The sequence below is a fragment of the Astyanax mexicanus genome, chromosome 11, assembly GCF_023375975.1.
Source record: "Astyanax mexicanus isolate ESR-SI-001 chromosome 11, AstMex3_surface, whole genome shotgun sequence".
Classification (NCBI taxonomy): domain Eukaryota; kingdom Metazoa; phylum Chordata; class Actinopteri; order Characiformes; family Acestrorhamphidae; genus Astyanax; species Astyanax mexicanus.
The window spans coordinates 15,327,448-15,350,744 of NC_064418.1; the positions used below are offsets into that span (position 1 = coordinate 15,327,448).

The 23,297-nt window shown below is 37.4% G+C and overlaps 2 protein-coding genes across 2 annotated transcripts in view; both read left to right on the plus strand.

Annotated features, from left to right (window-relative positions):
- kif5c (kinesin family member 5C) overlaps nt 1–7,071 on the plus strand; it is a 70,698-nt gene extending 63,627 nt beyond the window's left edge. Inside the window, exon 26 of the mRNA XM_049485055.1 lies at nt 2,561–7,071. The gene's annotated coding sequence lies outside the window, so the exon portion shown is untranslated. The remainder of the gene's footprint in view (nt 1–2,560) is intronic.
- A 1,115-nt stretch (nt 7,072–8,186) lies between these two features.
- lypd6b (LY6/PLAUR domain containing 6B) overlaps nt 8,187–23,297 on the plus strand; it is a 70,685-nt gene continuing 55,574 nt past the window's right edge. The window contains exon 1 of the mRNA XM_049484984.1: nt 8,187–8,330. The gene's annotated coding sequence lies outside the window, so the exon portion shown is untranslated. The remainder of the gene's footprint in view (nt 8,331–23,297) is intronic.

The window sequence follows — 23,297 nt, forward strand, 5'->3', positions numbered from 1 at the left end:
TTCGGAAAATCACTGAGAACAGGACTTTTACATTAACTCTAAAAGCATGGGTGTTTTAGTGTCAGTACATACCGTGTTGCTTTTAGTGATACAGTGCTTATACCCTGCTTATACATTTATCAGATATTTTTCTTACTTTGTATACAGTAGTAACATACCTAAATATTGAAAAAAAAAATGTAAATTATATATATACTTTTAAAGCAAAATGAGACTGAATTTTCCCACTTTAAAGACCTGCTATTATTATTTTTTTTAATATACAAAAAAAATACAAGTAAAAGTTAAGAACATTTGGTAAAATATTATGTCCTTTTTCTATGTACACTACCAGTGTCAGTTTTCTGCAGTTTAGATTAATACTAAAGTCATTCAAACTTTGAAGAAACACATATGGAAATATTATTAGTTAATTATAATAATTATTGAGTGTTAAACAAACTAGAATATGTTTTAGATTTTAGATTTTTCAAAGTAGCACCTCTTGCTTTAATTGCATGTTTTGCACATGTAGGCATTTTCTCAGTCAACAGTAAACAGAACAGAATAGCTCTATTTGAGGATTTTATTTATCCATATTATGGCAAAAACTACTCATCTAAGTAAAGAAAACTTTAAAAAATTAAGGTCGGTCAAACCAAAAATTTAAGAATTTTGAATGTCCTCAAGTGCAGTCACAAAGACAATCAAGAACATTATGATGAAACTGGCTCTCATCAGGACCGCCCCAGAAAAGAAAGAGCAAGAGTTTCTTCTGTTGCACAGGATAAGTTTATCAGAGTTACCAGTCTCAGAAAATGCAAGATAACATCACATCATATAAGAGCCACCTAAATGCTTTACAGAGTATGTTGGTTTGTTTAACACTTTTAAGTTACTACGTGAATCCTTTTGTTTTAATTTACAATGTCGGGAAAAAAAATGTATGTCCAGACTTTTGACTTGTACTGTAAATATTTGAACACTCGATAAATGAACAATAATAACTTGTTGCTTTTGTTTATAACTGATTATAAAGTTAAGAGAATAAGTACTTAAATCTGTCTTTTTAATTGCTATTTTAAATCATCTAAGTTAAATCACCGATACACAACATATTAAAGGACCTGGAATTTATGTGCACCTTCAGAGGTTAGACTGTAATGCTACTAATATGAATACTAATGAAAAGCATCATTAATTATCATCAATTAATCAGTATCATCAATATCATACACATTATATCACAAAAACAAAAAATAGAAATTCACACCAAATTAAACACAGAAATGTATTATAAATTAAATTCATTTATGAATTTAATAATAGAAACATTGAAAAAGTTTCTTCATGGTTTAGATGTCTTTAATATTAATACACAATGTAGAACATAATAGTAAATGTAAAGGAAAAGCATTAAACGAGAAGGTGTGTCTAAATTTTTAATTGGTTCTGTGTATCTTAAGCAATTTATGTACAAAATGACAAGATGCGTGAAACTGCTTAAATATTGTAGGGGCCCTATTTTAGCGATAAAAAATAAACCAATCAATGTGTCTCTTGTCATTCCGTTTAGGAGGCAAGTTTGCTCGGACTTTGGCGCATTCGTATCTTAACAGCGTGCTGCACGTTCATGCTGTGAAGGTACTCCAGCAGCTCATTTACGGGAACATCAATGTCATTTAATGTTTTATTTTTATTCAGTGTTGTTGAGGTAGAAATTGGGTTTGCGTGGTGCAGGGCGTCCATGTATGCATTTAAGAAGCGGGGGTGTATGGCACACTGAGGGCACGCAACACTCCTGCATCACTAGGGTATGACTGGGTGGCTCATTGTTGACTGTTGTCAGGGTTTTAATCAGTCAGTGGTGCACCTGTATTACCCGCAGCCAAAATAGAAAAATGCCAGATATTAACCTGAACACACGTCACTTCCAGGCCACCACACCCATCAGTGTAGATATATTCCTAAACTCTAACACTATTTTAACAATGCGGGTGAAAGGCGTGAAAATAGACTGTTGATGGGGTGTAATATAGCAAAGAGCACAGTGTGTAAGATAGGGTCTTAAGAATTAGTAAAAAAGAAAATTATGTGGAGTTTGTGTTTTAATAGTCTTTATCTTTATCTATTACATTGTCCTGCTAATTTGTGCCGCTGTTTAACTCATACACAGATATTTCTCTTTTTACAAACTGTTTTAGTTCATTTTGTTATTTAAAATTAAAGAGAGTGATTCTAACTGAATACTGCATACAGAGCAGTGGGGTTAAAGTGAGGTAATTTAAAGGGTTAAACCATTAGGCCTTTACTGAAGAACAGTAGGGGTATATGGATGGGTTCTCAGGTTCTTTTTTCTTCTTATTATGCAATAGTAACCCAGTTTGAGATCCAACGTTTACTTTCTTCATTAAAAATAGTTTTGTCAGTGTCCACTAGGGGGAGTTGTTCAATAACTAATGTCCAGCAGAGTCACAGAGTCATGAGAAAATGCAGCCTAATGGCTTCCACAGGACCAAACTGTGATCCATCAGCCTTTCTTCACTCGACTGCTGAACTTTCCTTTGTCTGTGTGTTTCAGAGGGAAGAGGAATGGCGTATCTTGAGCTGACTCGGAATTCTTTCCTTCCAGACTTCGTCCCGTCACTTTATTGATTATTTTTCCATGGCGGACTCTTTTTTGTTGCTGGAAACGAATACAACTTAAGTCACCTCAGATTGTGTTGAGAACAGGAGAGTTTTTTTTCAGAGATTATTCAGGTATTCACCTCATGTTTGACCACACATCCTGATTTAAAAATCAATGAACCATTCATTATGTTCAGTTCAGCAATGTAAACTCCCTACTCTTTCTCTCTTTGGTTACGTTCACACAGCAGGTGCCCAAGTAGCACAAATCTTGATTTCTTACCAAACCACATGTTTATTTTAGGTTGTTCATGCTATTTTTAAAACGTGACCCATATCTGACATTCGTGTAACTGATGCACATTTGCTAAAGGACAACACATTGGGCTTCTCGTGAAGTTTCAGTTTCATCCTTGCCAGGATCACAGCAGCTATGAAGGAGTTCTAGTGACTGACAGCTGGGCTTATCGACAAGAATATGTGCCAGCTTCCTGTAAAAACAGCATAATATTCAGCCATGCCGACGTATTTGGTTTGTGTCCTTTGTCCTTGGTTTCTTAAATGTTGTTTTTAATCTTTTTATTTTGGCTATATCTTTAGAGTTCCTGAGCAGTTGTACGCTACCATTTTAGCCTTAATGCATCTAAGAGCTGCCCCCCAGCTAACAATTTTTGGCTAATAGAAAGTTTTCTGAACTTTACAGGTAATGTCAAAAAAGAACGTTCTCTCAAGTTTTCTGGATGTTTTTAGCATGTTTTAATTTAACGTTTTTAAACGTTCTGAAAACTTCACTTGCGTCAATAATGTTTTCATAATGTTAGTATTCATCTAGCTGGGAACATTATGTGAGAAACGTTCTAATAGCATTGTGATACAAACCATTATTAGGTCACACATTTTAGGAACGCACCTGGAACATTCTTTCTATAATATTACAGGCTTACCTTATTGGAACATTTTTGAAATATTGCTAAATATAGCGTTCTCTGTTAGGAGGTCATGGTGCATGATTTGATGTGGTAATACTAACAGCAGAGTTCAGCTTTATGCAAATGAGTATGACCGTTGTGCTGCATCTAGCCAATCGGACAAGAGTAGGCTGTCGCACACACAACAGATGCCTTTCAAAAAAGGAAGAGGGGCTGAAAACAGCAGAAATTGGATTTACTAAACTATATTTTAAAATAAGGTTAATTAACAATCTACCTTAAGACTGTTTTTTGCCTCATTTGAATTCAAAATTGTTACAGACACACCCGCATGGCAAACCAAGAGATCCGACACGGCAGAATACGTTGAAGAAGAGTGCTAGTGGAATATTGTGCTAGTTCTTGTTACCTCTTTATTCAACCACTGAAATCCTCACTCACTACTGTCGTCCATTTTCCTTTCTTCTCACAGGCTTTTTTTTTTCGCTGCATTGTCCGAATCGGATACGTAACAGATTTCAGTACAACATATTGAAGATGCCCAAATCGGAATAAAAAATGTCAGAAACCAATTACACTGACGCACAGATGTCACATATGTGTCACACCTGTGTCTTATATGAGGAAAACAGTCAGATTTGAGCCACTAAACATACCTGCTCTGTGAACTTAATCCTTTAGTCTCCGTCTCTATTGTCATCTGTAATAATTGTGAATTCAGTACAGATCCAGCTGTTAAAAATCTGGACCTCCTCCCTAAAAACTCTTCTGGATCTGAACTGTACGAATCACTAAAGCAAACCCATGAAATGAACACAGCGATGTCTGGACACCCTTAGGTGCAACTCAAGGGTCTTTCTGGGGTTCTTCTAATTGGCAGCGACTCAGTAAATCCTATTTTTATTGCCTACTCAGAACAAGTCCAGACATGACTGGGAATGTAGTTTGCTTTAGAACCTAAACTCTGTTGATTTAAGGTCTCTGAATGTATTTTGGGTTTTTTATATATACACTGAAATCTGTCAGTAACCCGGACTGAATTTTGTATTTTATAATGATTATTTATAACTTGAGTCATTTCAGAATGTGTTGAAATGTTATTTATTTTTGAATCTTTCTGTTTAAGTTAAATATTTATTTACTGCTCATTGGACAGTTTCATTTGCATCTGTTTCTTTTCATGTGTAAAGTCAGGGATATCTGTACGTATGTTTTTTAGTGTTGTCAGTATTAGTTAGAGAAAAAGTCAATCAGTGTCCGTTGATGGACGAAACACAAAGAGAAATGTATATACATGGAGGTAGGTATGAAAGAATCAAGTAATAATGTGCTGATTTTTTTTTTTATATAGACAGACATTGTGCACATGATGAAGCCAATCATAAAGGCCATATTTAGGGTAATTAACCTTTGAGTAGTCACTGTCCTATCAGGAGCATCTTTTTTTTTTGCACACCTTTTTGCACAGCAGCTACCCTAACATTTTGTCAGTATTATGAATTTATGAGGAGTTATGTTACATAAAATATTCTTACAGTAAGCCGGAATCACACTACCGATGTGTTTTATCCCTAGAATAAAGCTAATTAAATCAAAAATATTAATCATGTTATATTCTACAGTTCAGCATAATGTAATTTACAGTAAAATTTGATAACACAAAAAACTGAGATCAGTGCACTCACAACTAAATTGGATTGTGAGTAGTAAGTGTATGACTTTGGTTGGGTTAAAAACATGCTCACATGCAGTTTATAAGCTTATTTACCACCCTGTAATTTTATCTGGGGATAAAGCACACTAAACATACTTTTCACAAGGGGTTATAAAAATTAATAATAAAACAAATTTACATTAACATTTTAATTGGGTTTAAATTGAGTTTAAAGCCTGTTTTCCAAAATTAACAGGATTCCATTTTTGGACCCTTTAAGAACAGTTGAATTTGGGACTTATTAGCCCTCAAAATCTTTTAATTGTGCTGTAGTGTGACTCAGGCATTAAACAGAAAGTTAAGAATGTTTTTTTTTTTTTTTTTAGTTTTCCTCATAAGTAACCATTCTAAAGACTGGACAATGACAAGAAGAAAATATCAAAGAAATTTAGACAGAATTTGTGCTTTTGCAAAAAAAAGCAGTCTCCCCAGATGCCTTATAGCCCAGTATTAATGTTGTTCTATAAGTATTTGTATAATATTTATTCATGTATTTATTTAAATTTTAACTTTATTACTTTCTTTGCATATTTATTTGTATTAATTTAAATGATTGTATTTTTGTATTATTATTTCATTTATTTATTAATTTCTGTGCAAAACCTCTTGGTGCGTGATGCTGACCAGCCACTCAGTTCATCGTGCAGTATTCCACAAGAAAGCGCAGATCTGCATTATATTTTCTAAACTTTCTCATGATATTTAAAGCAGCAGTCCCTAAGATTTCTCTTTATTTTAAGCAGTTGAAAAGCAGTGGTATTCCTGAGTGGAGGGCAAAAAAAATCATGACCAAGACCATCCCTGCAGTGTCTATTATATTGATTCTAAACAGAGTGGTCTGATAGGTTGGTTAAAAGTAATTGCTCTTCCACATGCTCTGTGCAATTTCACATTCTCACCAGAGAGGTCACTAAATCTCCAAAACTTATGGACTGTTGCTTTAATGGTGCTCAATACGCATTATTTTATTATAAAACTGCTCATATATTATGTTATGTTTTGTTGTTTTTTCAGTCTGTGCAATTCAGTCTGTTGCCATCCATCATTCAGATTGGTTACCCTCACTTACACTCTTATAGCACCAGTATTAGCGGTCCTACACAGTGTTACACTCTTTGCTCACAGTGTTGTATTGCCAGTCACTATTGCTCACTGATTTATTGTTCTATCAGTACAGACTGGTGTGATGAATGTGTGAAAATACTCATACTGTATCTGCTTTGTTCTTGTGTAGATTAACACGTGGTCAGTATACAGTGCAGTGGCTGAACTGACGGCCTTGTGGTGAAATGGGTGTGGTGCTACACACTTCGACTGGTCCTGTCTAATCTTAAAGAGTCAATACTTTGTAAACACATGAGGGAATTACCTCAAATAAACACACACACACACATATACTTCCAATGGACCTTAAGAAGAAACTTGAGTTATTAACTGAGTTATTAACTCTGAATCGTGGCAGTCTGACAGCAGAGGCACCAACGGTACCTTAAATAAGATATCGGTGTTTTTATATTGTTCAGTGTTTTTCTATGACTAACCTCACCTGTGGTTGTCTGAGCGCCTTCATCTCCGATCAGAAAACTCATTCCTCATTCCTGTGATCTCCCAGTTTAGTCCTGTAATGTGTTCATGTTTTCACAATGCTCCCTGATTCATTTGAGCAGGATCATCAGAAAGAAATGAATCGTGAGTCTGACGGGTCTTTATTCCGAAAACTAGAGAATTGTCAAAGATGAATTTCTCTGGTTTATGAGAAATGCATGGCAACATTCAAATATGAGGGTCAATGTTAAAAGGAATAAAAAGTTGTCAACTTTTTGTCATGTGTCATTTTTTTTGTGGAATTTAAAAATGTGTATGTCGTATTATACGTTATAAACTCTTAAAATTAGGAAAACCATGTTCTGTCAGCATATGGTAGATATCTTAGGTGGACATCTTGGAAAACCTCTGGAAAAACTCCTTTGGTCTTTCTCTGATTAGCATGGTGGTGGTGTATGGGGTGTTAGTGTGTGTTGTGCAGGTATGAGTGGATCAGACACAGCAGTGCTGCTGGAGTTTTTTAACAAATCAATGTCACTGCTGGACTCAGAATTGTCCACCAGCAGTGTCCTGTGATCACTGATGAAGGACTAGAGGATGACCAACACAAACTGGACAGCAACAGATTCAGAGCTTCTGTCTCTGACTTTACTTTATCTACAAGGTTGAACAGCTGTAAGTAGGAGTGTCTAATAAAGTGAAGGACAGTGAGTGAACACAGAGTTTCAAAACTTCAACAGCACTGCTGTATCTAATCCACTCATACCAGAACAACACACATTAACACCTCATACACCACCACCATGCCAGTGAATCAAAATGCAGTTTATCTATCTGACCTTATTGAATTTTAATGAAACAGACATCAGTATAAGTCATTCTGAAATCTATAATCTGTTATTCATGAAGAAAAAGAAATTGTGATGTGTAAACGTTTATATTGCTTTGCCAACAGTTTGAAGGCATTCAAATCAAGCTATGTGGCTAAAAAGTAATTTTTGAACCTTATAAAACTTATATTTTTTATTTACAAAGGAAAAACATCCAGACATATATTGTGAAATATATATATTTTTAGATATTTTAAATATCTAATTGCCACATTTATGCATTCAATAAATATGCAATGAATGAATTCAACATATTAGCACTTTAAAACCATAAATCAGAAATGTTCTCCATTTACTAGAATGTTTGTGATTATTGACGCTTAATACAATAAAATTCTCGCAGCAATGGACTGAAATGTGTTTTGACTGTGCCTTGCTCTTCAACCGACTGCTGTAACTGCGCTAACCGCGCCTATAAACTCTAATGGCCACGCCCACCACACCATCGCTTATACCGTAATGTATATTCGGTCACGCCTCTTGGTTCTTTAGCCGCGCCCCCTGCCTGCCTCGCTCTCTGCTTCACGCGGAGAGAGAGCGCGAGCTCGGCTGGGTTTGTGTTGTTTTGTTTTTATCTGAGGGGAATTCAGCGCTTTGTCGGGTTTTACAGGACCGGGACCGGACCAGGACCGGGCTGAGGGCGAGGTAAGTCTGGGTTTTAGCTGCAGGACTTTATAACAAGACTCGGAACCGGTCCGGTGTTCTGACAAGTTGTGCTACCGTGTCAAACCGTGCTACCCTAGTGTAAATTACTGTATCAGGTAAAGTTAAGGTCACATAAGTGATTGGAAACTGTATTTTTCATAGTTTATTTTAATTTTTGATTTTCCATTCGTTTAAAATTGTAATTAACAGTTTTGTAACATTCAAACAGGTTTATTGCACCCAAGGAAAACGGAATTATCATAAAAACACACGAAAATATAAAAAGTGTGGGTTGGCCCATGCGCAGTGCCGTTAAGAAGCACATATGGATGGATAGCATAACTCGACAGAACAGGCGTTCCGGTGAAGAGAGAGCTCGGGTGAGATGCAACTTTCAGTGAAGAGCGCTAAACTTGGATCAGTGTGCTGGGAATGACTGTGTTTAGCTGGAGTTTGGGATGTGGGCGAGGTTTATTGTACATAATTAGAGAGAGAGAGAAAGAATGAGAGAGACTGAGGATCTGAGATTGGAGGTCTGCAGTCGGTCCTTATTTTTACTATGCAAGGAAACCTGTTGAGCTGGACTGGTTTGGTGGGTGACCTCCCCCTGCCCCCACCTGTCTTTGGGACAAGTCTGACAGTTGCAGCTTCCCATTTAGGAACAGTGTGTGTGTGTGTCCTAATGAAGGGATGAAGAGACCCTTGGTTAACCCCTCTGTCACAGATTGTCTTGCGCAGCTTCAGAGTGGTCAGCCAGAACAAGAATATTATATATACAGCTCGTGAAAAAAAATCTGAATCAGTTTCTCTGATTTTGCTATTTATAGGTATATGTTTGCGTAAACTGATTTTTTTTTATTCTATAAACCACTGACAATATTTCTCCCAAATTCCATATAAAAATGGTCATTTAGAGCATGTATTTGCAGAAAATGAGAAATGGCTGAAATAAAAAAGATGCAGAGCTTTCAGACCTCAAATAATGCAAAGAAAACAAGTTCATATTCATAAAGTTTAAAGAGTTATTATTTGGTTGAATTATTTGGTTGAATAACCCTGGTTAATCACAGTTTTCATGCATCTTGCCATTTTCTCCTCCACCAGTCTTACACTCTTCTTTTGGATAACCTTATGCCACTCCTGGTGCAAAAATTCAAGCATTTCAGCTTGGTGTGATGGCTTGTGACCATTGGGTCATATAATATGTGCACTATACACAGTACCTGTCAAACGTGAATGTGTTTGAGAGCATTAGTTGTGTTGTGAAGATGTAGAGTTGGTATACAGTGAATAGACCTATTTAAGTAATGTTCTAAGAAAAGAAAGAGTTTCTTCTGTTGCGCAGGATAAATTCATCAGAGGTAACAGCCTCAGAAACCGCAAGTTAACAGCACCCCATATAAGAGCACTTAAATGCTTCACAGAGTATTTTGGTTTGTTTAACACTTTTACCACAAGATTTTCTATCTATCCATCCATCCATATTTATGTATGTGTGTGTTCGAAAGTGTACATTCTAAATGTAGTTTTCTTCAAAATATATATTGAATTGAAGTACAGTTATCCTCACTGTGCTGCATTATCACCATTTACTATTGTGGAAAGGCTTTAGATGTTTAAAGATTTATGTGTGGATTTGATTGTATTTAGCTACAACAACATCAATATCATCTGTAATTGATGATGAATAGTTAGTTGTGTTGCTCCAGTTTGTAACGAGAACTGGTATTGTGTGTAAAATGTGCTTAAAAATGTCATCAAGTCTGTTTGTCTACTGTAGAGGATTTGGAGAAATTGAGTGTACACTCTGAACACAACAAACTTATTCTGAAATTAAACAGGAATGCACAAACTGCCCTGATGTCCCTCTCAAAATCCCATAGAAATGATTCATGAGTTGCAGTAACAACCTCACCTCACTTCTGGGAAGGCTTTACACTGAATTTCGTAACAGTGCTGTTAGGCTCAGACCAGAGAAATTAGTTTAACTGATCCATAGCTTAATGCTGGAGGGCTTTATACCTCTTATGCCAGTTCTTGACATCAGGGATCATGACCTGTATGAAGCTCTATGGCTTCTCCAGATGACTCCTCACTATTGACTTGTTGTTTCTTAGAAATTCTAAACACATCCTATTTTACATAAACTGTATTAATAAAAAACATTTTAAGCATCATAAGCTTATTCAAAGAAGTCCCTTTACTGTATTCCAATTAGTGTATCAAAACCTTATATGTTTATTACTGAAGAGTCCTACACTGAATCACTGAACATTTCTCAGAACAGTCCTCTGCAGAACAGCTTATTGTATGGAATTGATGCCACTTTTTGGCTGTTTTTCATGTTGTTGCTACACCTGCTCTAAAAGGCACCTGTTAAACAACAGATGCTCACTGCAAATAAGGAACTAGCTGAAGAATAAAAGCCTCTTGGTTTTAGTTCTTGTTTCATTGTCATCATAATCTACCTTGTGCAGAGTTGTTTTTGAAATTTAGTCTATTTAATTAAGTTAAAAGTTCAAATTTGTCACATACAGAGTCAGCCCAGTCACACAACAATATACTGAATAAGAAAAAGAATATTTGTTGTATAAATTACAAATAAGATAACATGTAGAAAATAGACATAAAATATAAGCTAAAACAAAGATGACAGTCAATTAACAATTAAGAGACACATATGGAAATAGGTAGTAAACCGTAAAAAGGTGTTTATCCTCCACAATTCCCTGACCTAAACCTAACTAAAATGGGTTTATTTGGGATCAGCTGGAGCTGAAAGCAGCAACTATTGTTCAGCACCTCCAGGAACTCCTTCAAGGCGCTGAGAAAACCATTCCAGGTGGTTCTCCCTCATGAAGACACTGAGATTAAAGTTTCAAGAGTGTGCAGATCTGTCCTCAAAGATACTTCTAATTGCTTCTAATTGCTATTTAGAAGAATCTGAAGTCACTCAGGCCTTCATGTATGCTAAATACTGTAGCCCACAACCAAGAAGTTATGATATTTGGCTCAATTAAGGAAAGTTAATGCAGCACTTTGTTCACTCTGGAGGTGAAAGTATGTAACTACAACAGCATGATTGATGTTTATGTGCGCCACTCTTTGCATTAGACCTGCTGTTGCCTTGCTTTAATCAGCGTCTTTACTAAAATACACAGAAGTAAACACAACAGACAATATTGATGTTGGAAAAAATGAATGACATCATCTTTATTGTACAATAGGTCGATGATGTAATATTTGTGACAGGACTATAAATAATTAAAATATTATTAGGTATGTTCCCAATCCGATCATGTGATTTCCAAAGGATTAGAATCAGGTGGAAAGCATCCGGATCACTGATGTATCAAAAATGTGACATTACGCTGTTCCTCCACGAGTTCACTATAGACGGTTGAGCACTCACTCTCTCTCTCTCTCTTTCTCTCTCTCTCTCTAACACACTCGCTCGTTTGATCACTTGCTTCCACCAAAAAAAAGCGATATATGCAGCTACATTCGTTTTTATGTCCTCTATTAAAGCTCTTATTTAAACTCATTACATATGTTAAAAGCATCAAAACTATCCTATTATAATACAGTAAAAAAACGTTTAGTCTAAATCTAGTCTGCCAGGCCTAAACTACACTACACCATACATTATTACTGTATCCCGCCCAAAAATACAGGAAAATACCAGCTTTAAAAAATAATCATGATCTGATCTTAATTATGATTAATCACAGAATTGTTGTTGTATGACATTTGTTATTATTTATTTAAGAAAAGTTGCATTTTTACATGGAAATCATTTATATGGCCATTTAGTACATTTTATTTAATTTGTGATAAATAATAATTAAAAATGTATTTTAAAAACCCTTAACGGTCAACTTGGATGTGTTCCTTCTTTTTTTTTTTTTTTTACTTCATTTCCAAGTATCGGATCGGGACTTGGTTTTGGCAGATACTCAAAATCAACTCGACTCTGAATTGGGAGCAAAAAAAAGGGAACTCGGCATCTCTAGATATTATTAATTACAACACTATTGAAAACTAGGGGTGGGTGATATGGCTGTAAAATAATATCACTATATTTCAGGTTATTTTTGCAACAAGAAGACTGTTTCCCTCCACTGCTCACAGATGCCAGCCTCCCTCCCAACCTCCCTTCCTCCTGGCTCCTTCATTTCCCCCTGCCTCCTTGCTATCTCCCGATCAGTCATTTCTGAGAGTGATGAGAAGTGAAGGAGAGCTCCTCCTCTCGTCTTACGCCGGCTGTCAGCCCAGAGTCGCTCCGTGACTGTGGAGCACGGGGGGAGATCACAGGCGGTCTTGTTCACTTTGAACTTCTCCACTGCTCGCAGAGATAGGCAGAGAGAAGGAGCAGCAGAGATATGAGGGAGCTTCCATTAGCTTGTCAGAGTGGCCTGGGATCGGGTTCCGCTGTCAGCAGCCAGGTATCTCCATACAGCGAAGTGCAGCGGTGGTGGGCCCAGCTAAAGTGGACTAGAGAGATGGTCAAGAGCCATAGAGCCATATCTCAACCTCCATTATAAGAGCTTTAGTCTAAATAAAGGGTTTTAATACAGCAACACACCCCTCAGCTCAGATCAACCAAGATAAAAAAATATATTGAGCTCTCATTCTGATTACCAATAACTTGGAAATCTAGGAAATTAGAGAGTGTGTGTAAAATAGCTACAGCAGTCCAATTTCAAAACACTACAGACAGTTGTCTGCCCCGCTCACCTCTCCCTAGACGTGACGCTAACTCGGGTTGCCAAGTTGAGGAGGCTGCATCTACACAATCCATTGCAAGATGAGTTCAGTAACTTCTACCATGGCAAGCAACGACAAGTCATATTATAAACTGGCTCATGTGAACTTTGTCCGTAGCTAACCTAGCTTTATGCATCGCTAGTCTAAGCCATGCCTGTTATACCACTAGAGTTGGAGTTTCCAGGTCCTAGTATTATACTGCTTAGTTCAGCAGATAACAAATACATCTACATTTGATTAGCCTAGCGTTTTATCTTGTTACAGCCTGATCTAGATCTCAGTTGTGACCGGTGTGCAATTGCTGTCTCACCCTGACTAACTTTTTTTCCCCACATGAAAGGCAGTCAGTTGGGCACTTTGTCTCTGTTTTGCCTCTATAAAGTGAACTTTAAGGCATGGAGGCATTTGCACAGGGGCGGATGCTCCCCCTGCACCCTTTTCACAGCTGCTTAGAGGAGCTAATGGCTGCTGATTGTTTGGATGAGATTTGAGGAGTCAGAGTGTTTGTAAATTTTTTTAAATTTGCATGTCGAGAAGTATCTTAAGTAAATAATTGTTTTAGAATCTACGCATCTAGAATCTACCTTTAAGAAAAAGGTTTCGTCTTTGAATTGTCTTTTACTTTTTTCAATATTCTCAAAAAGTAGTTTTAATTTTTTTCCTAACCATATTCTAATCTCCCATCTGTCTTAGGATTCTCTAGTTGTTTTTCTAAAGTCAATACGTTTGTTAACTTATAGTGTTTCCCTGTTGTTTGTATTTCGTACAAAAAAAAGATATATAAGAAAAGATATATAAGAATTTTACACAGCAATTTATGCACTTTAGTGCTGGGCGGTATGACCAAAAATGTTTATCACACTATTTTTATATTAGGAAATCAGACTGCATTTAGCAAAAAAATATTTCAAGCTACAGTGTTATTTTTATATTTGAAAGGGCTATAGCTCCTGCTCTTTACATTTTTTCACCTTGTATCCAGAGTTTTAGGTAGTTTATTACTTGTGCTGAATAAATGATTCTGCAAACAGGATCATCTGGAGGACGAGAGGAACTTTTCTCTAAGCTGTGGATTGATCGCATAATTCCATTTGTCTCTTTTCTGTGTGAAAAGTTGCTGTTTGCTTTTGTTTTTTTTATTTTACTTGGATAAAAACACTCATACAGTGAGAAACAGCAGCAGGAGCTCCTCAGATAAAGTGCTGTTGTTATTTTTCTTCAGGCAGGCTGGAGCGTTTGACTTCACAGGCCTGAGCTAGTGTCACTCCAGGATATAAGCTTGTTATGTTAACTGGCTAGCTTTAGTTAGGAAGCTGTATCTGCTTATTCTTACTAGAGAGGTCACTAAACCCTAAATCCCCCAAACTTACGGACTGTTACTTTAACTACTCATAGCACGAACAAACATTTTGTCTGGGCCAGTGAAATTCATCAACCTGGAAGCTCCAGTTCAAAACTCAAGCAACAACCCCCACAGATCAAACATTTTTGACTAATTGAATATATTTTAGTCAATTAGATTTTTTTTGTTGCTGAACTTTTTCTTTAAACTAAAGCAGATTAAAAAGTTGATGAAAAGATGAAGAGCAGAGATATCTGTTCTGAGATGATGGCTGTCTGTTTCAGGACTTCTTGGTATGCTGTGCCTGTAGCTCAAACCTTCAGGCTGGATTTCTACAGCTCACTGTTTTCATGTAATTCCTTTATTGAGGCGACAGAAACGTTTCATCTTCAGCTCTGATTATTGAGTGCAGGTATGGGCCTCAGATTCCACAGCTTTAACATTAGATAAGGCATGGCTGTTTTACCTTCTTGGCAGGATAATTGCTCTTATTAACTGGTGTTTCTTGTTGTACTTCGCCTTTGAAGTGATTAAAACTGAGCTTTTATCCTCGGTCAGTTCAACAGCTGCTTAAAAGCTGATTATCGTTTGCTTGTGAGCGTGTAATTAGCCGTAAAAGATACAGCTCTGTTGATGGCAGCAGATGCACTGCAGAGCTTTAATGGTAGCATTGTTGGTCAACAGTTTGTTACTTCAGATTCTTAATCAGGCAATTTGGATCAGTGACACTTGATTAAGCTCTTCTCTTCTCTCTTCTCTTTTTATTTTTCTTTTTTCTTTTATTTTGTTCCCGTCTTCCCTAAACAAGGCCACTAAAGCCCCTCAGCCACACTTGGTTCAACTCCAGCCAATTACTGAGGAATCTGAAGTAGGAACTGCCACATAGCACCAATTAACTTTTTATCACTCGCTCAAAGAGAGAGGGGCAGGCAGCCTTGTTTGAATGGCCTCACTGGTGTGGAGGAAATACTCTGCTGCTGAAAGATCCACGAAGACAGATGCACAGAGAGAGAGGAAAACCACTACAGAGAATCTAGAGGTCCAGAAAACTAGCTGTTCTGATGGGGACTACAGAATATAGAGATTTAATGATACACATATTAAAATTTGTGGTTGGCGATATGGCTTTATTTAATATTATATATATATATATATATATATATATATATATATATATATATATATATATATATATATTTTTTTTTTTTTTTAAATATACTTCAACAAAATGAATGTGAAAGTTTTATTTAATATAAATAAGAAACAAAACAATCTGTGTGAACTTCTGAATTAGTGCGAAATGTTCTGGTGTCAATCAATTAACACAATCTATAAAACTATATTCTATAATAATTGTGATTAATTGCACTTAGGGCCCTATTTGAGCGATTTATAGAAAAGCCGTCAAACCTGCACCATGCATCTTGATTTAGGGCGTGTCAGTGTATCTTTGCTATCATAACGACGGGAAAAGTTTGCCTTGCTTGAAACCCGCAAAAGGCATATACTAATTCTCTTAATCATGGGTATGTTTTGGGTGTAATGTGAAATAAATCAATCAGCGTGACATTTGCCATTCCCTTTAGGAGCCAGGCAGATTTGGCGGATTGCTATCGTAACGGTGCAGCTTAATGTGCTCAATGCTTCATGGCAGAAGAAACTGAGCTAATTAAAAATGAAAACAGAAAGAAATTAATGGAATTTTCCTGGGAAAAATATAATTTCATAGAGCTCTATGTACTCTATGTGTATGGTTAAATTTATTGGCATCCAAATAAAATACACAAGGAAATCCTGAGTGGTGCATAAAGGCCACATTAACAACATAAACAAGCACATTGTATATATATATATGTGAATTTAACTATGGCCTCAAATGTACCTCAGCCAATCAAATCTTTATGAGTCAGAATCAATAAAACCAGTCACCATGTCAACCATGCTACAATCTACACACTATTAACATGCTAAGATACAGTAAATGCACCATGCAGGATGTTTCAGCATGTTATGTATTATACATACCGTATTTTTCGGACTATAAGGCGCACTTAAAAACTTTTAATTTTCACAAAAATTGACAGTGCGTCTTATAATACGGTGCGCCTTTTGTATGGATTTTACTCGTCAGGTTGTAAGGAGCAGTAAACACACACTCCGTGCAGCGTTATAGAGAGTTTCAGTGCTATACAGAGTCCAGAGCCGTGCAGCTCCGAGGCTGAGCAGCAATAGCATTAGCTAGATGCTAACCGCTAAGCTAGCTAGCTTATTCACTGAGATCAGTATTATCTAAATTTTACTCGTCAGGTTGTAAGGAGCAGTAAACACACACTCCGTGCAGCGTTATACAGAGTTTCAGTGCTATACAGAGTCCAGAGCAGTGCAGCTCCGAGGCTGGAGCAGCAAATAGCATTAGCTAGCTTATTCACTGTTCAGAGATCAGTATTATCTAAATTTTACCCGTCAGGTGTAAGGAGCAGTAAACACACACTCCGGTGCAGAGCAATAAATAGCATTAGCTAGATGCTAACCGCTTAGCTAGCTAGCTTTTTCACTGTTCAGAGATCAGTATTTTCTAAATTTAGCACTTTTAATACTGCTGGAGCAGTATTATTAGAGTTAGATGCTAATCGCTAAGCGTTCACCGTTCAGAGGTGAGTTATCGGCCTGTAAGTCTGTGCTGCTTTGCCTGGCTAGCATTAGCTAGATGCTAAGCGCTAACTCTCTCAGAGGTGAGTTTTATCAGCCTGTAATCTGCTTGTTTACCGTGTTAAAACAAGCTACGGGGGACGAATCGCTAGCTAATATCTCACTGTCTTACCAGAACACGCAGGATTACTCAGTGTAACGCTGTCGTTTAAGTTTGGGTTAACTTTACTAGTTTAGGTGACTAGCTAGCGTGCTAGCGGATAGCTATGCTAACGCTGGTGCAGCAAGCCTTAGTGGACATCTGGAAATCTAAGCTTACTGTAAATAAACTGAAGCACGTTACTCACCCAAATAAACAGTTTTCAGGAGAGGAATCTGTGTAGATTAATATCCAGCACTCGTTTGACTTTGAAAGAGCTAACGTAAGAGAACGGTATATCGTACACTTCAGTATTCCGTACAGTTGAGCATTTAAACAATAAAATACTTAATAATAAAATATTGTTATGTTTGAAATAATGTCTGGGGTCATTGTCAATCCTTCCTCTTTCCATTAAAACAGGTCAGTGACCATCCACGTTGTGTTTTCTCTTGAAATTCCGGTAGGTAGGGAGGAACCGTCCGCGTCGCCGAAAACGGGTGGGTGGGGAAGGGTTAACAACGCTGAGGCTAAGGGGTGGGGAAAACTTTATCGACTAGTTCACGTAAGGTTTTACCCACTTTTAACATCGCATTTCACCCAAAATGCAACTTTAAACATCCAACTAACAGCATCTGTTGTAATATTTGATTGAGGAATTAATAATCATTGTTTATAACTTACTTTAAAAACGAGCTAACTCCAGCTCCACTTCATCTCTCATAGACAGCTGAGATTTTGTGCTGCAGCTTCAGCACAATTTATTTTCAATTCATAGACAACTTATCAAATCCATTTGACAAACACTTTACTAAGCTTCTACGTCAGTCTAAGCTCATATGTTATAGGTGGTGAACTTTTGTAAAATACAGCCACCAGGAGTGGAAATCTGAGGTGTACGGAACACCGTTGCCTGTTTGTTGGCAGGTGTACGGAATACTGATGCACACTGGTGACAGGACTGAGGTCAGTTTTTGGGGTTTTCTTTAAAACTATTGGTCCAAAAGTAACCAATCAAAATTTATTTTGGTTGCTAGGCAGATATTCCATCATTTAGCCAATCACTGCAGCCTATTTGAACTCGGGTATTTTCGTAATATCCACTCAAACGTGGAAAATACTGAAAATGTGTACGGAATACCGTTCTCTTACGTTATATTTTGTATACTGAGACGCTCCACCGGCAAGAGACCACCCCCGGTGGGGGAAGGGAAACATGGCGCCACCCCTGTTCACTTTGATATAGGCACCCTTTCTAGTGTCACTTAACGCGCCTTATAATGCGATGCGCCCTATGTATGGAAAAATAGCAGAAAATAGGCGTTCTTTGATAGTGCGTCTTATAATACGGTGCGCCTTATAGTCCGAAAAATACGGTATATAGATTTTACAACAATAAGTGCCCAAGACATCACATCCTGAAGTTCAAGAGCTAACCTGCTGCACTGTTTGACTGTAATTACCAGTTTCGCACCCTCTGCTATTTGCAGTACAAAAGATAATTTAGCACAACAAATCTCATGGATGATCTCTGATTTTCCGCTTTGGCACGAACTTTTACTGGATTTTTGCGAGGGTTATTCCGCTGTCCTCGTGTTTGTATGATGAGCAAATGCTTTTCCTAAGTAGATACTGTCTTTAAATAGTGGTTAGCTCCTGTGCTTAAAGTGCTGCATAGAGTACCTAACCACTCAGCTATTTAACCTCACCTGAATACACTCTATCATTATACCCAGGCACAAATGTCTACACTTGAAATGCCATGACATCATTGTTGGACTTTATTTAGATCTTGGAACTGGGTCATTCCCCCAGGGAAACATACCTGTTTAGCTGTGGTCCTATCAGTGTGTTTTGGACGAGTTCAGGTTTCGTGTAGGAGCAGAGGACTATAATAAATAAATTCTGGGTTCTACACAAACTTAAAGACAGAAAACTGAAGTAAATTCCTCTGATTTTATCTGTACCATTAAATTGGATGTAGCTGACAAGTAACAAAAGCGTAAACCCCATCATTAGAATGATGCCTTAGGCACACTTCATTTACACACCTTTGAGATAAAAGTTAAAACTCGGATTTGTAACTTGTTGTAACACTTATTGAGGTAAAATGGTAAAATTCACCTTTGGTTACATGTTAATCAGTATATAGCTGTCAGTTCTTTTTTATGTCAGTTACAAATTCAGTTTTCAAACGTCTAATACCTAATCTGCTTTTTTTTTTACTTTACATTTTTTGCAAAAACATGGCAGTGTCAAATGCTGCTCGCTCATTTCCATAATCACATTCAGGGAACTATCTTACACCAGGGCACGTCCTGATGCTCATTGCTATCTTACACCCTGCCAACAGTTTATTTAATGCCTTGAAGCTGCTTCATTTAAATAACAAAGGTGCTGGTAAAATATGTCTAAACCGAAGGGCCATGGTGGTTTTGACATTGGAGGTGTTCAGGTCATTTTCTGCCGTATTGCTATCTTGGCAATGGAAAACACAGGTTCGCCACTGACTGAACAGAACCTAGGCAGACGTCAACAGTCAGACGTTCATTGTTATCTTGGCAGTGGAAAACACAGGTGCACCACTGACTGAAATGAACCTTGGCAGATGTCAACAATCAGATGTTAATTTCTATCTTGGCAGTGAATTGTCAACACAGGTGCATTCCCAATGCATGTACATGCCCGTTTATTACACACAACTGGACATGCAGCAGTGGACAAACCCATAGAGTGTGCCTGTTGATAGCTACATAAACTTTAACAAACTTTTTTATTGGTCCATTCATCATGAAGTTCAGGTATGATGTAAAAAATCAAAGGAGACAATGTGCTCACGGGGTTTATTGGTGTGTATTTTGGTACGTTTAGGTTTATGCCTGTGTGAAACCAAACCAAACAGAGGGAGAAAATGCACCAAATAAACAAACTCATCAACTGATCCGGACCATAGAAACAAACTAAAGTTGTGAAAACACCCTAAAACATATTCTGGTTTGTTTAACACTTTTTGTTTACTAAATAACTCTGCACATATTTCCGTATAACTTTAATACAGTCTTCAATATTAAATGTACAATGTAAAAATCATAAAAAGAAAGAAAACACATTGAATTATAAGAAGTGTGTTCGAATTTTTGACTGGCTCTGATTTAATCATTTCTAAATACATATCTCACATTACAGCAGAAATGTGACTCTAATGTTGAATTTAAGTGGGATAAAATCAGAATGCTTCTTTAACCGTGGAGTGAATGAATGTGTGTTGGAGCCTGATGTCCGGGTCACCGGGGGCAGGTGACGGCCGGTGATCCAGAACGGCTGGGGATTCTGGCCTACAGAGATCAGTGCTGACTGAATGGAACTGCAGGATAGGGCCAGTCATCTTCGCTTTTAGTGCTGTTGGGGTCACAAATGGACCCGGGGTCATGCAGGACAATGCAGGTCACTGTGCTCATTGATAAGAACCACATCCTCAGCCTTATCTAAACGTGAGAGAGTGCGTGGGCATTGTGTGGCATATCGCTTTACCCAGTAAAGGAGATTAGTTCTCGTTATTTATTTGTGAACCACAGTAGAGCCTCAACAGTTTGGTCTGTATGATAAGGCTGATTGTGGGGATTTCTAACCTGCAGTGCAGGTAGTAGGAGGTGACAGCTAAGGATGTCCCCATCCGATTATGTGATTGGACATTTAGGGCCGATTACAGAACTTTAAAAGGATTTTAATCAGGTAGAAAACATACAGATTACTAATTTATGAAAAATTTAACTTCACGTTGTTACTTCACTAGTTCACTATAGACTATAGAGAATGAAGACCCTTAGGTGCTCATTCTTGCTCTCTCTCTCTCTCTCTCTCTCTCTCTCTCTTTCTCTCTCACATACACGCAAACACGTTTCCTCTTTAAAAAAAAAAAATGCTGTGTTTATACTAAACCTCCTGGTTTATGCTGACTCCATCCTCAAATTTGAAACAGCTCAAATTTGGAACAGGCTAAAAAAAAAATGTGAGGGTCAGATTTGTGTTTTTAAAGGTTAGGAAAGGTTTATAAAAGAATTAAACAGTACTGGTATGTTTCATTACTTCTAAGGAACACATTTTAGCTATTAATAGAAACATATTTTTTAGGGTTTAGTGGCTCTTTAAAGCTCCTTAATATTTCTAATTTGAAAAGCATATAATACAGTAAAAAAATAATATAATACAGTAAAAAAAGGTGTCTAAATCTCGCCTGCCAGACCTGAACCACACTATACTATTATTACTGTCTCCCTCCCAACATTAAAAAAGTTCATCATGATGTTAATTCTGATTAATCACAGAAATGTTATCATGGGACATTTTTTTTGTTTATTTATTTAAGAAATTATACATAATTGAATGGGATTTTTTATGGCTATTTTGCACTATTTAGTCAATTCTGTGATAAAAATGGAATGTTTTGATACTTTTGTTTTAACTTGAATGTGTTCTTTCCATTTTATTTACTGCATTGCCACAGAAAAATGTGATCGGGACATCCCTAGTTGCTCAGTATACATCCCTAGCTGGAGCAGTTATGGATAGTTCAATTAGTTGATTAATCAAGTAAATAATTTTTTTTTTTTAGTCTTCTTGTGAAATTGTGACACAGAAATGATCTGTGTTGCTTCTGCAGTGCTATCAATCTATCAATTCAGTAAAACTATGTTTCCAGCTGCAATATTTTGGCAACTGTGTCTAAGACAATTGTACAGTGTTATTTAGAATTCCAGACACAAATAAATCTCAAATTGTATAATTTGATCATTCAGGCATTTCAGTAAACAAACTGTACCCCACCGCCGCAGGCTGTCGTCACCTCCGTCACATGCCAGTCGCCCCCGCCGCCTTATCAGAGCGTGACCTGTGATGCTCATCAAACGCACAATCAACACTGCTGGCTCCCATCCTGCGACACATGAGAAAGCTCCGGATGAATAAGGGCTTACTGTATTCTCCCACACGGGATAAATGTCCAGGCATCTCTGCTGAATTAGCTTGGCTGCAGTCCCGGCTGAGACAGCTGAAGGCTTTTATTTAATCTTAACCTGACAGGGGTACGCCGGGACAGCGCCCAAATCTCTCATCATCTCAGAAGATTAGATTAGCACGGCCCCAAATCAGCAATCAACAAAAGCCCCGGTTGAGGTAATGGCCACTTGTGTCCGCGCTCACCACTCCCAGTGTGCCCTTAGATAGAGCATTGTGTCCTTTTAATTAAATGTGACCAAAAAGCTTCTGGTACAGAATGGAAGAGCTCCAGACCAAGAAAAAATAATCAGAACCTCATTTAGCGCAGTTGGACACTCAATAAAACCTTTTACTCTGATAAATATCAGTAAACATCTTCTCTTTTCTCTGGAAGATTGTAAACCATGAAATATTTAGTGGTGGTTTCAAAAGTGGGCAGCACTAGCAAACTACACTTACTGTCAAATTAATAAAAAATTAACAGGAACATGAAGTAATTAAACATGTAGACTGCTGTGGGTAACTCTAGATCATATGTATTTAGCTACACATACAGAAGTAGTGTGCAACACGTGTGTAACACAGCATGCAACACATCTCAGCATAAAGTTGTAGAGGTTCCTAAAGGTGCCCTGTGATAATTTCAGTTATTCTCATGTGGTTCCTGGTTCTCACACAATCAATCAATCAGGGAAAGATCTGGTGATGTGACTGGCCATAGTGTAGTATTTACAGGGGTTGGACAATGAAACTGAAACACCTGGTTTTAGACCACAACAATTTACTGTCCCGACGGACAGTTCTGGTGGAAACAGGAGAGTTGAGGTGCACATTGAATTCTGCCGTGATTTGGGTTTTATGTTTTTTGGATACAATCCGGGTTAGCACCCGAACATCCCTTTCAGACAGCTTCCTCTAGCGTCCACAGTTAATCCTGTTGGATGTGGTTGGTCCTTCTTGGTGGTATGCTGACATTACCCTGGATACCGTGGCTCTTGATACATCACAAAGACTTGCTGTCTTAGTCACAGATGCGCAGCAAGACGTGCACCAACAATTTGTCCTCTTTTGAACT